We start from the raw sequence: 14,407 nt of genomic DNA on the forward strand, positions 1-14,407 counted from the left end.
GTTGACCCAGACCCGCTATTTATTGTGAGAGGTGTGTAATTCTCCACCACTAATTGCGGTGAGGGGTATTTAAATTGTTTGATTGCGGAATCACCTGCTTCACCTAATTAGTCTTATAAAATAGGTTGTTATTTTGAACACGCACATTACGTGGCTTTTTGCGGTCGGTTTTTCCCCTTAATAAATTTGGGCCTCAGAGTCTTGCTCCATGCTGTTTGCATCACTGTCAGGCTCGTGTATTCCATGACTTTTGCATTAGCCTCACAAACCCCACATAAAGTTTAATGGCTTTCACAATGTTGGCTCCGTTATCTGTAATGATCAGTAATTCCTTTTCCTCCATTAAGTCCCAGGTAGCTAGTGTGTGTTCAATGCATTTAGTAATCATATCTCCTGTATGCAGATGAGAAATTTGATGAGGGGTGAGCAAAGCATGTTGAGCTTCCTTTGTAGAAGGATTGTAGAAACAGGCAGAAATTCCCATGTAGGAGGCCATCAGACCTTTCTTGCTCCATTATTATTTTATTTGTTATTATTATTATTTGTTTATTTAGCAGACGCCTTTATCCAAGGCGACTTACAGAGACTCCATCAATACAAAGCGTTACCTTGCGAGTGGATTGTAAAATCTGTTTTGCTAGTGTCGTTGCCCTGTCCATGCCTAGCCCAAGCTGACTGTTAACCCTGGCAGAACCTGGGACCTTGAGCTTGGGATCAAGTATCCCACAGAACTTTTTAAAGGCTGGTTGTTCGCATAATCTAATTGACAGGCCAGTCTCCACGAACAAATTCACCAAAGCTTCTTACCGTTTTGTGTATTCAACCGACCAGGTTCCCCACACCTGTGCTCTTTTAAGGCACAATATGATTGTCTGTTGTCCACAGGAAACAGAGCTACTCTGAACCGATTTGTTTTTACCGATCTGAGCCAGCTTTCTGTTCGTCTCCCTTTTTTCCACTTCTTTGAACATCTCTTTGTGACAGCTATTACGGTGGGTTTTCAGGTTGGTGGGATTCTTGCTTATTGTTTTTGGTTTCATCTTCAGCGATCATTAAAACGAGACATTTGCTCTTATCTTCACTAGTGCTGTATTGAAAGTACAATACACTCTCGCTATAACGGCCTTCATTATAACGAACCTTCGGCTACAACGAACCAGGCCCCTGGACCCCAAATAAAAAAATTTAAAAAAAGATAATATTGTAATGTATGTGAGGTCTGTCAAGTGCAGGAATGCTTGGAATAGGAGGGGCTGTGTTTCACATCAGTTGAACAGCCTATGGGTGAAAGGCAGGGACCACAGGAGCTGCTGCTGATTGCCCGTGGAGTGGGACGAGGCGGGACTAACTGGAGCTAAAGACCCAGTGACAGGGGGTGTGTTTGTTGTTGTTGTGAAGCAGAGAGAAGCGAATAAACAAGAGACAGAATATAAGAACATAAGAACGTTTACAAACGAGAGGAGGCCATTCGGCCCATCTATAGTTCCACCCTGAGAAAAATGAATTAGTGTGAAAAATGAATTAAAAATGAATTCGTTTTAGCGCGTAGGTCATGGCCCACAGTGACCTGTTAATTGTTAGTTAACAATTGGCAGATTGTCATTGATCTTTTATTAGTGCAATAAATATCGAGTTTAAGGATCTGATTAACTTTTCATGTCAAACTTTTCATGTCGGGTTGATTTGGAATAAAAGCTAAGTTTGGGGTTCTTGCATGTTGGATTAAGATTTGGTGCACTTTGAAACGATAAATGTCAGATTGATTTTGAATAAAGATTTAGCTTTAATTCGGGATTCTTGTTTTTTGTACTGCATTTTAATTATTTAACAAATTGGATAAAGCAAAGGCAGAATACTGCATACATGAAACAAACAGGTACATGTAATTCTACTTTTATTCACAATAATATAATCTCATTAATTTACTCCAACAGTTTATCATTCATTTTGATTTTCCTTTCGCTATAACAAACCCCTCGATATAATGAACAAAAGGCTTGGACCCCAACAGGTTTGTTATAGCAAGGGTGTACTGTAGTCCCACACAGAACTTCATGGTTTCGTCCAGCGCTTGTTGTTGGTGTTGTTGGCACACTCATGCTAAATTTTTTTTTTTTTTGTATTGCTATATATAGCAGCTACCTTGTGTGTATGAATGAACTGTCCTTCTCAAAAAGCAACCATAATGAAGTGCATCGCAGTACAACAGGCAAATCACACTTAAAAATCATCCAATGAGAAATGGCTTTACTCAAAAAAAAATGGGAATACAAATCTTAATTATTATTATTATTTCTATTGCATTTTAGTTTCAAACGTTTCTATTTAAGCTTCATTGTCGTTTTTGCTCAAATTTCCATTTCAGTTTTTATTACTGTTACCGGAATCATTTCTTTATCATTTTTGTCCATTACAGTTTCAGTTTTTGTTAACGATTATAACCTTGAGCAGTAGGCCAAGTTAACACAGTTTTTTTTTCTTTCTCTTTGCAATATATGCACCATTGTTGCTTCTTGCTTCCAGTTGATCTATTACCTTAGAAGTTTGATTTCAGTTTGTTCATTTACTGTATATCCAAAACAAGGGAATGTGTTCCAATGTTTGTATATACATTTTCAGACAATATAACTATACTTTTCTATATTGCCCTGTAGTGTATATTTTAAGTAGGATATGAATCACTAGCTAACTCTCATGTGCTTGACAATAACCTGAAATCATGCTAATCTCTGACACAGCAGGTTTTTGATAGCTCTGTAAAAACTGAACATCATTGCTTCAGGCAAGGTGATGGTTATAAATCGCTTGCTATAATTCATGTTTAATACCTAAATGCCAAAGATGAATAGTGTATTGTCCTTGCTCTATAACCCCTTGTGCTGTGCTATCGTCACCAAAGGGTAATATTAAGAAACAACACAGCTTTGTTAGTTTTACTAGCTGTTTAATAGTATACATTGTTTAAAAACACCATGGCTTTAAAAACCACTCAGATGGAAAGGTTTAATAAGAGTGTAACACTCAACAATGTTTTTTCCATATTATAACTACACAATAAGAGATAGAACTGTGTCTTTTCAATTGCTTGTTATTCACACATTTCGAGAATTCTTTAAATCGCAAACCAAAGTTACACCTCATGTATTATGGACTGACATCAATTTTAAAATAGAACATGGCTCTGAATAAATGTTAGCAGTCGTCTTAAGTGATTCTGATGGGCCATCCCGAGTGTTCTGTATGGGAGAGCACCATCCCTTTTTAATTTGAAAGTGTTTAAATGTATTTTACTTTCAGTGTACACATACACACATACTTAAGAAGTTATTTTAAGCTTTACTGAAACGCTTTTTTTTGCAAACTTTCTCTAACATTTAAGAAGGGGAATATAAAAAACTTAGTGTGTGTTGATGGATCACATCTTACTTTGTCAAAATAGTTAAGCCACTCTACATACATTATGTGAACATATGTTCTAAAATCATGTAAGTCACTGGCATAATAGTATGGCTTGTATGATATTGTTAGATACTCAACTTATGTTGAAGAATAAATCAAGGAGCCTTTCATTGTATACATAAGGAAAACAAGTAAAAGGTCACAACTCAGGGGCAAATTAAGTGCCACTAAATGTTGATTGAACTGTAAAACTCCCAATAAATTTATGAGTCCCGATATTTTTGGTTTACAGCTCTTTAAATTTGTACAGACTTTTATGGTTTCAGTCATCTTTAGAAAGTACACGTGGCTTTGGTAGCAATCTTTGATTTATGTCTCTTGTTACCTTGACATTTTGGTAACCTCATTCTATCTTGATTGAAATGAAAACCCTTGCAGATGTTCTGCTCTTTTTCATTGTAGTGCATATTTATGGAGATATAATATTTAACATTAATACCTAAATATCACTATGTTGCTAATATACAAACATATTAGTTAATATTATTATTTTTTCTAATATACAGGATGAGGTCTCCATTATGTGATTGATATTTAAATATAAAAATAGGGTTTTAGTCCTTCACAAATGTCATATTTCTTATACAATTATATTCACAATTCCATTACTAGATGTTTTCAAATATATAAAAAGAACTGAACAAAACAGAAAATAAATATGAGGCTGTTATAAAAATCTGCTTTTCAGTTTCAATATCAAGAAAGGTTAACTGGTCAAATAACTAAGCCACCATACTATAGGACGTTGTGTGGTCCAGTGGTTAAAGAAAAGGGCTTGTAACCAGGAGATCCCCGGTTCAAATCTCATCTCAGCCACTGACTCATTGTGTGACCCTGAGCAAGTCACTTAACCTCCTTGTGCTCCGTCTATTGGATGAGACGTAGTTGTAAGTGACTCTGCAGCTGATGCATAGATCACACACTCTAGTCTCTGTAAGTCGCCTTGGATAAAGGCGTCTGCTAAATAAACAAATAATAATACTAATAATACTAACATTAAAATATAAATGCATAAATGCAAAAATAAACTCAGCACATAAACATTATTAAGTTTATTAAGGCTCACAAAACTAAGAAGAATATTGAAGTTACAAATCATGGTACCAGAATTATAAACATAGACACAAGCAGGAATAACACATGTAAAAACAACTATTTTCATCAGCAAGCAGGCTTTAGTATGGCTATGTACACGAGCATGCAGGATTCCTGCACATTACGTACGGTGATGGTGTTAAGCGGCATCTGTTGTTTTGGAAGGAAGACAGCATTTTTATTTCAACAAGTTCAGTTCGGAAGCAGTTTCAATTGCATTTAGTATTAAATTGTAATCCAGAGTTATTTCAAACTTGTAGATAAACTCAATTAATGTTGTAATGGTTCTGACGTTCGTAGTTTTCAAATTCACACAATATAATCAGTTTAGTTAAAGTCTTATCTAATTTAAATCTGATAGTTTTATTCTGTATTGTCTTCCAAACAGACATTCTTAATTAACAGATAAGAATCATCTTAGTTTATTTAGACCAGACTGGCAGATAAGCACATCAGAAAATCTCAACTATTCCCCAATTTAAATCTTTATGATAAATCTAGAGCATGTTAAGGGGAGAAAGGAAGGGGAAAGTCAAACTTAATTAACATCATAACATTTCAAGTCTCATCGGTACCCAGATTTAAAATGTCATTTTATAAAGTGCGTTCAATTACAACTACGAATTTCTCCCACATCATTGTCCCTCTGGTGGTCCAGACCCATTGTATTAGAGAAATTAATGAAATGCAAGTTAATTATGTGTCTTTTCATTTCCCATTTTACATCACTCTTTGTCTTATAATGCTGGATATTTTAATATGGTCATTAAAACTTTGACATTACAATTTCAGCTAGACTAATGAAGCCAAACATTTTAGTGTAATAAGGATAAACACAAATCTGCAAGGTAGAAGATACATATTTGCAAATATTAGCCATTTGTGTTCAAGTGATGATACTGTACTGATGTTCACAATTTTAAAGAGATGACAAAATGATAAGGCTTAAAGCTTAAAACTATTCCTTAATGGCAACACTGTAGAAATATCATTAATCTAAGTCCTCGAAAGGCATCTGTATTAGGTTATGAATCAGATTATCACAGTTTGAATTAATTTTGACAACACATTATAAAGATGTTATTGATACCATTGAGCTTGCTTAATTACGAACATAAACATTGGCTTAGCTTACATGCACTTGAAAGTCGACTCTACAGTCATGACTCTGTGACGTTGTCACGCAAATACATTGTGAAACAGCAAAAGGACATCCTTTTGGCAGAGCGACTTTAAAGGTAGGGTCAATCACTTTCTCACGATAAAAATAGCTTTAAAAACCCATGTAAACCGGAGCAGGAATCGTGCTTGTGGCTCACAAGGTTTTAGCAGTCAAGATCCTGTTCTTCTGACTTAATATCATGTAATCTACAGCAGAAAGGCCATACAAAACATAGACCCCCCCCCAAAATCAAACACACACACAAACACACACACACTGTACATTTATGGACTACTTCAACACTAGAACCGCTGCGGTTATACTAATACCTGCAACCACCGGTACATTTTAAACACCATCAATATTGAAATGAAAGACAAACTATCGGATACAACTCAAAAGTTTTATTCAAGCACATCTTATCAAACATCTGCACAGCCGAAACACCGTATTTAAATTTATTGGGTTTATTTTCTAATTGACCACATATAAAGCACTACTTCAAAAAATTAAAGCTATAATAAAGTAAACATTTCAAAAGAAACTAGCGTGTAAACAGGTATGTGTACATACAAAACTGTAAAAACAAAAGTAGTTTTTAATCTAAAATGAACATAACATATGATTTATCTTGCGTGTGTGTCACTCGCAGCACAGAATCCAGGTTGAGCTGCTGCAGCCTGCAGCTTTGCAGTTTTCTGATCGAAATGTTTCTGCTGAAGCGCTGTGGCCAGCTTCAAGATAAAATCTCTCCTACCTTGTACAAAACAAAGGAATTGATGGCTGCCAGGTCCAGTAGAGATAACAGCATGCTTTTATATATATTGAATATTGTAGGTTATATTCAACATAAAAATATGTATTGTAAAACGCGGTTCTAGTGTTAATTAAATGTAACTTTTGGGTGTTCTACAAACATACACACAAAAATATAAGTTCTAAGTAGTGTGTGTGTGTGTGTGTGTGTGTGTGTGTGTGTGTGCGCGCGTGTGTGTGTTTGTGTGTTGGAAAAGTAACCAGAAAAACAAGTAGCTATTGCGCGGCATAATTCAGAATGTGCGCGATAACATGTGAATTCATTTCTCTTGTTAAATGTTTTTATCTTCATGGCAATGCATGAAGCTCTCATCACGATATTCAGAGTCGTTCTTTTCCTACTTAGTAAGCAGACACAGACATTTAAATATCGCCTCCCCTAAATGACTATGAATTGAGTAATCTGCATTGGTACTGCAGATTTTTTTTCCTAAATCAGAACTGCATGGCAACGCATTTCCTGAAAAGTACTGCAAACAGGTCATGAGGAAAACTGTAATGACTTGTGCATGTAAATGCCGCCATTAATACATTGTGACAGAAATACAATGATTCTTGGTTGTAAATCTCCCTCCCGACCTGTGAGGGCGCTAAGCAGTGAGAACAGAGTTTCCTGGACGGGCTGGCCTGACAGTTCTTTCCCAAGGGAAGTCAGCCAGCCAGGAAGGGGATGGAACATTAACGCATTGACCCGGAAGGGAAACGACGTGGCAGTCGCAGATTGGAGGGGTGGCTGCACTCGTTTACCAAGGGGTCATGTGTGATGGCATAAAAGGGGGCAGAGAGATGCAATCCATTCCTTCGCTTTGGTTTATATTTTGCACCTGGAAGGACTGTAAGAGACCCAGTGAGAGAACAGTATTGTGAGTGTTTTGTTTGTTTGTTTGTAATTTGTCTTGTTTGTAAATTACTAGACGGCTAACATGATTCCGGAGCTGTCCCCCGAGGGCCAGCACAAAGCCGGAACAGCACTGCACTACTGTCACAAAATAAACTGCACGAGCACTACTGCACGCACCCAGGACTGGTGACCGTGTTAGTATTATTGTGGGGCGGATAGATTGTGTTTATTGTTTGGGACTGCAACCCTTTGTTATTTACTCTGTGAAATACACATTGTTGTGTATTTCCGGGGTCCTGCTCACATATGTAACAGATGGATTTACCAGTGAGCAGAAGGATGATGCGGGTACATGGGAAGCCATCTTGAGGCAGGCAATTTAAAAGTTCAAAAAAGTGGTCAAAATTAAAAAAAATAAAAATAATTAAAACAATACACACATCTTATGTAAACAGTTGTAGCAACCCATGGGAACATGTAACACAATAAAATAAAAGGTCCTTATGTACCCTTTAATGTATTAATGTAGGAATGTAAGAATTAAGAGCACACTGATCTTACAGTTTTTTAAGTTTGTTAGCACTATATTTGCACCACCTCAGTATGTTCACCAGAAAAGATAAAGTTCACCTTTCATTGAGGGGATCAGTTGTATTTTTTTTAAAGCATAGCTAGCTTTGCTAGACTGAGACACCTCTATCTTACTGAAAACAAACAAAACAAAAAATTAATTACATTAATTTAGAATACAAACAAAAACATCATAACAGTTTCAACTCAACATTCATGTTAAGCAGCATTCTTACAAATGTGAAAATGCTTTTGGTATCATTGTCTGAGTGAAGGATATGCTGCATAATTTATGAAGATGGTAGGACTTTTTTGTTTTTGTTTTTAATGTTCTCTAAATGTGATAGCAAAAAGTGATTCAAACAGAGGGAATACTTGTTATCATTATATTTCACATGGTGTCCCTATGCCAGAAGAGCTTTGAGAGTGAAACCTGTCAGCTGCCATTGATTTAGCTGGGGAACCGTGCCAATAAAGGACATTATATCCACATCAATCCTGCATCTGACAGCGACCAGAGGAAATAGAGAGGCATGTTGCAGTTGATAAATATTTTAAAACTGCCTTAACCAAGGGTTCCAAAAGTTGCTATGTGACAACATCAAGGACAAAGAAGATGCACTGCATTGCTAATGTAAAAAAAGTAACTTTTAAACAGAATCATGTTTGAAAATAAGCAAAAATAAAACAAAAAGACAAAGGAAAGGGAATATAGAGCAACTGTAATAAACAATGCATTACACAGGAGTCCCAGCTCTACCTCTATCGCCTATAATTGAATGATAAAGAAATGTATTATGGACATGCACAGCAAATCTATTATTACAGTTAAAGCCCATATGTCACCTATTTCACATTGCAATCTGATTATATTTTATTAAACTACACTATAATAGTGATATATATATCATTTATACATTTGTGCTGTAACTGTAAGATATTTACAATCATAAAGCTTGTTTTGAGTGCTTCCGCCAAAAGGCTCTAATTTCAAATCTTGACATCTATGACGTCACTAGGGGAAAACACGAACCGTAAACCATAAACATGCATGCATATGTCTATGGCATAAACAAAACGATCATATATACAGGCCTATTTCACGATGGTTAAAAAAGTACTGTATTCCGTGACTGTAAAATCAACGAGTTTGTCAGTGCACAATGCAATGATCACTTCATACAACACGGAGCAGAGACTAAAGCTTTTGTTTGTTGGTTTCTGGCAGGCACACATTTTATTTTTTCTCTTTTGTAAGACGTCTCGTACACAAGTTCACAAACACACGCAGACCTTTACAAAGACAGCTGTTCACAAAAAAAAATCATCAAGTGAACATTGATTCATTTTCCTCTGAAAACAGCGGTACCAATTAGAAACCGCAAAACTTTGTTTTTTTTACCAGCCTTAATTAAACAATTTCGTATCGTTTACTTTTATATCAAAAATACAAAATATCTATGGTAATCATTTTGATAATCAAAATGATTACCATAGATATTTTTCTTATGTGCACTAGTGCTCAATACTACTAGGCTATGTACTGCACATAATCAGTTCTCTGCAAGTGTTGCATTTGTTTTTTCAGATGTCAGATATTATTATTATTATCATAATTATTATTATACAATATACGATTATCAAATAAACTCAAAACTACCCAAAGAAAATAAACATGAGCATGGCTTTTATATTGCTCACTTAATAAAAACAATGACGTCAGAGTACTATAAACCAGTACAAACACATTGCATGCTCAAGATTTCTGATGCAGAAATGAAAAAAAAAATGAATCCACTCATCTAGCTTTTTTAGGTAAGCTTTCGATTTTCAATTTTATCTTTAAGGTAATGTTCATATGCACATTACTGGGTAAGGGTGTCTGCCAAGAAATAATAATAATAATTACGTGCAGTTCACAAGGAGGTTAGGCCTATTTAGTTTTACTAAATCGGGGAAAGCATAAGCGTTTATTTCATGAATGAAGTGGACGAGCTATACCTGACCATGCAAGTCATCTCGGCCCTGTAATGCAAACAATGCTTTATTATTGAAGTGGATGTGAAACGGTAAACACTATTTGCAAGATATAAATGGTACAACAAACCAAATATAGAAATACACTTCTTTATTGCCATAAATGAACTGCTAGCCAGGGTTAACTGTGTGCAAGAACAACATTCTGAATTGCTGACCTGCAGACGATGGGGCGCTCGCATTCCTCATGCCAGTGTGGTTATTTTCTCCTGCTGGAGGTTCAAAACATTTCAGAATCGGGCCTCAAACCACTTATTCTTCCTCCTCACAATTTCTTTCATTACACACCACACTCCTGCAGCCACAGACTACTGAAAACGTCTGAGAAATTCATAATTCAGAGTCTGAAGCCATGTATATCACTCAGCTGTTCCTGGTATGTGTTCACTTAGTGACGTCATGCCAACTTCGTGCATCTCTGGTGCGTTTTCTGTATTTTCCGGAATTATTGATAGTTTTACGTCTCTCAGTGCTCTAAAATTGATCATGGAGATTTAATTTCTTGTTCATTGTGAAAGTAAACCAAGTACGACCTTAAAGCCAAAAAAATATTTTCAATGTGAGATATGATCTTTAAGCTTGATTCCATTAATTTATTTCAGAACAATAATTTGATTATTGTATGACATAAGGTGAGACTGTGAATAATATCAAAAAGGATAATGACCTAATCTAAATATATTGATATATATTTTATATTATTACAATAAACACGTGGTTTCAGATGCAAGATTGCAAGCCTGTTATTAAAATCTTACCAGGTAAGAAAAGTACAGAAAGGTGAAATTGAGTATCACCAAGTGATGAAGTCGTGGCTTGGCATAATATTATATTAAACTATGTGGTATCAGAAAAAAAAGTATATGCTGGGCTCTTTAGAGCTGACATGACTGATGTTCTAAAGGGTGCTTTAAAAAAAAGAAGCTGACAGGCGACAAATGTAGTTAATTGTCATGGAAGCTACACTCATTTTTAAAACCTGCATAGCCATTTTATAGGTTAAGGGAAATACATCTGCATGTTCCCAAATAATCCTGACCTTTGTATCTTTTTGCTTGTCCCAAAACCAATGTCCCTTTCCTAAATGCAAAAATACTATAGATATGGCCTTAAGTAATTTGTAGAGATTAATCTGTTTTTGATAGTTATGAGATGATATATGTTAATTGGAAGCTTTTACCCTGGGGAGTTGGACCTGAACCAAAGGGGAAAAATAATTCAAAAGGCAATTCCTTTACTGTCTGAATTGTAAATTGTGTTTTACAGTAGAGATAGAGTACATTTACACACTCCCAGTATATTTTACTTTAGACCTAAACCATAAACTTCATATGTAATAACAGTACTAAGCCTTCAGGTTTAGAATGAACTAAACTATTTACTAGAATAGACTGCCTCATTCATTTTACCAAACAGATCAATGAAAATATTCCCCATTTAGTATTCTTGTACATTGATAAAAAAAAAAATAATAATAAAAAAAAAAATCATAATGATATTCACGTAATATTGGGAATGTATTCACCCTCTGGCTTTTAAAACATGAATTGCCTTAATGATATGGAATTGAACTTGGCATTGAACTCATTATACCTTAAAATTAAAGGTATGACCTTGTGCCCATATTCTCAATGTGAACTATTTGCTGTTATAATGTAAGGGCTGTACTCCATTCAAAAGCAACAATGTTTGTTACAATTAATACATGTTTTTAAATGAAAAGAGATAAAAACAAATGAATAGAACTATTTTTTTATGATTTTAAACGAAAGCCTTTACACACAAACAAATGAAAAGCTGGTTTCAATTGCAGGCTGTGGTGAGCTATTTACTTGATATACAGAATGTTGTCTGGATTTCAGAGAAATCAATAAAAAAAAATTTTTTTAATTCCGGGTCATATTGATGAAATTAATCTTTAAGAGAAATAACGGGTTTCAGTGACATTCAATCATTGTTTGATTAGCTATCCTAGTACAACAGCCAAGATAAGAGAATGTATCTTTAGTAAAAGGTACCAATGCTACCAAAAATAATTGCTGCTATTAATGAACACGTCAGATTACATTGGGCATTTGAAAAACCAATTAGCGCCTTATTCTTACTAAACCCAAGGCCTAGGCTAATGATCATTAATGTAAATAAAAACAGAAAGACCTCTTCAAGCTTTTTAGTATTTTATTGCATTTTATTGCCCATTAGTAGATAACCCTAAAATGTAATCCCACTTTTACAGTATGTCCGTCACAATTAATGTGTTATTATTATTATTATTATTATTATTATTATTATTATTATTATTATTATTATTATTACTTTTTCCAGCTCTCAGATGTTGAATGTGTTTAGTTCGCTACGACCCATTAAATTACGTAGCTGGTCTCCAGAGTAACATGACTGGCATTTAATCTAACCAATTCTTTATTGGCTGATCTCTTCAGACCAGCAAAAATGATGTGGGAGGGAGCATGGAGCATAAGGGAGGGAGGAGGGAGTTTCAGAGCAGGGAGGAGGGAGTTACAGAGGAGGGAGCACATAATGACTCATTTCCTAATATGGACACCGGACTGGTCAGAGCAACCTATTCTATCAAGTGAATATCGTTGAATTAAAATACATTAACCAATTCCCTACATAACACATATCTGATCCGGACAAAAGCCCAAATCGAGTTCCATACCTTGGAAATAGACAGGGAGAGACAAAGCACAGGTCAGAGCAGCCTAGTCTCCAGCACAAACACTGCAGTTTGTAAATCTCCCAGAAGATCATTGCATTTCACAGGGGGCATTTGGATTGGGAATTTCCAGATTGCTCTCACTTTGCAATCGTCTCCCAATCAAACTATTAGTCACTAATGTCTTAGGCATTCGTATCAACATTCCACACGTGAAAAAAAAAAAAAAAAAAACTAAAACCATGCTCAATTCTAAAATATTACAAAAATCAAACAAAGTGGAACATAAACATCTAATAAAATAAATAAATAATGATGTGGCTCAATCAATACAAACTATTTAATGAAAAAAAAGAAGAAAGCAAAATAATCCTGTTACATGATTGCCATTGACTTTATTCTCTATCACGCTTCAACATGTGTTGTTGGTGCATTATTTAGGTATCGATAGAGCACTTTCTGTATATAGGGTATCAGCAACTTTATTGAAACTAGTGCTACAATTAATATCTGTGCTTTTTAATCTTTCACCATGTGGTTTATCTTATCACCAGAACTTTGCTCTCGTGGTTTAATATATCACATGCACCTCTTAATGAAATTACAACATTATAATGTACAGTTGGTTGTACATATATTCCTTATTTAAAAAAAAAAAAAATCTGCAGATTTAGCAATTGTAGACCCAAAATGAACAGAGGAATGTTTGACAAGCCTTATGGATAAATGTTTGTTTTCACTGCTATAAATAGTCATGAAGGCCCTAGAACTTCTAATGAAGATGCTCTACGTACACAAAGAATTAGAAATATAGTCTGTGGGAGGCTATTATGGAGTTTCCATGCCGGTCAATTTACACGTGAAATGGCGATGCGTGTGCACGTTTGGGAGAATTACTCGGGTAAATCAGGTTTGTGGCCGGAAAAAACGGCCAAAAAGATGGATAGTGTAAATGACGAAACACATGGAAAATCACCCAATTTCGCATGGAAACCCACATTTCACGTGTAAATGTTAATGAGCGTGTTTATTCTTAACTATAAATATTGCAAGGGAGCAGGTCAGTTGTTACTGTGGATTCCAATGGTTAGCAGTGGAGTAGTTCACCTTAATGATAATGTGGGCAGCTATTTTTTTAAATTGTTTTTTGCTGTGTCTGCCCTGTCATGTTGTATATCTTGTGGGTTTACAGTTCTGTATAAAACCATTTACCATGAACTGCGTTATGCATTTGTTATAGTATTAAAGCAGCTGTTTGAGAATACCCTTGCTGCTTAAATGTCTAACTGAATTAATTCCCGTCCTTATGTCCAAAGACAACACGTGTCTGCCCTCCACGTTAGTAAATATAGTTGATGAACTGGATGTCATAAGCCAGCTCAATCGCCCAATGCAGCGCAACAACATCCAAGTTGTTGATGCCTTCTCAGAACTGATATAAAATTGCAATGACTATGTTGTATTTGTTTGCCCCATTAATATTTAACACAACAGTAAATCCAATACAACTTAAAAGAAAGGAGAGGATCTCTGACAGCACAAGACTCCTCAGATTGCTGCTGTCCAATTGAAACTGGCAGCAGAGGTAACCTTCACAATTGCCAAGTCCACTTATAATAAGCAGAATTGGGCTTATTTTTGAGAGTCACTGGTTAGAACTTGCATAAACACCCATACTCTAACATGGGTTCGCTTGTTTTGTTTTCGCTTGGCAACACTGGTAACCTTCCCCATCTGTCTCACAGGCTGC

The sequence above is a fragment of the Acipenser ruthenus genome, chromosome 5 (assembly GCF_902713425.1).
Source record: "Acipenser ruthenus chromosome 5, fAciRut3.2 maternal haplotype, whole genome shotgun sequence".
In the NCBI taxonomy this organism is placed as follows: Eukaryota; Metazoa; Chordata; class Actinopteri; order Acipenseriformes; family Acipenseridae; genus Acipenser; species Acipenser ruthenus.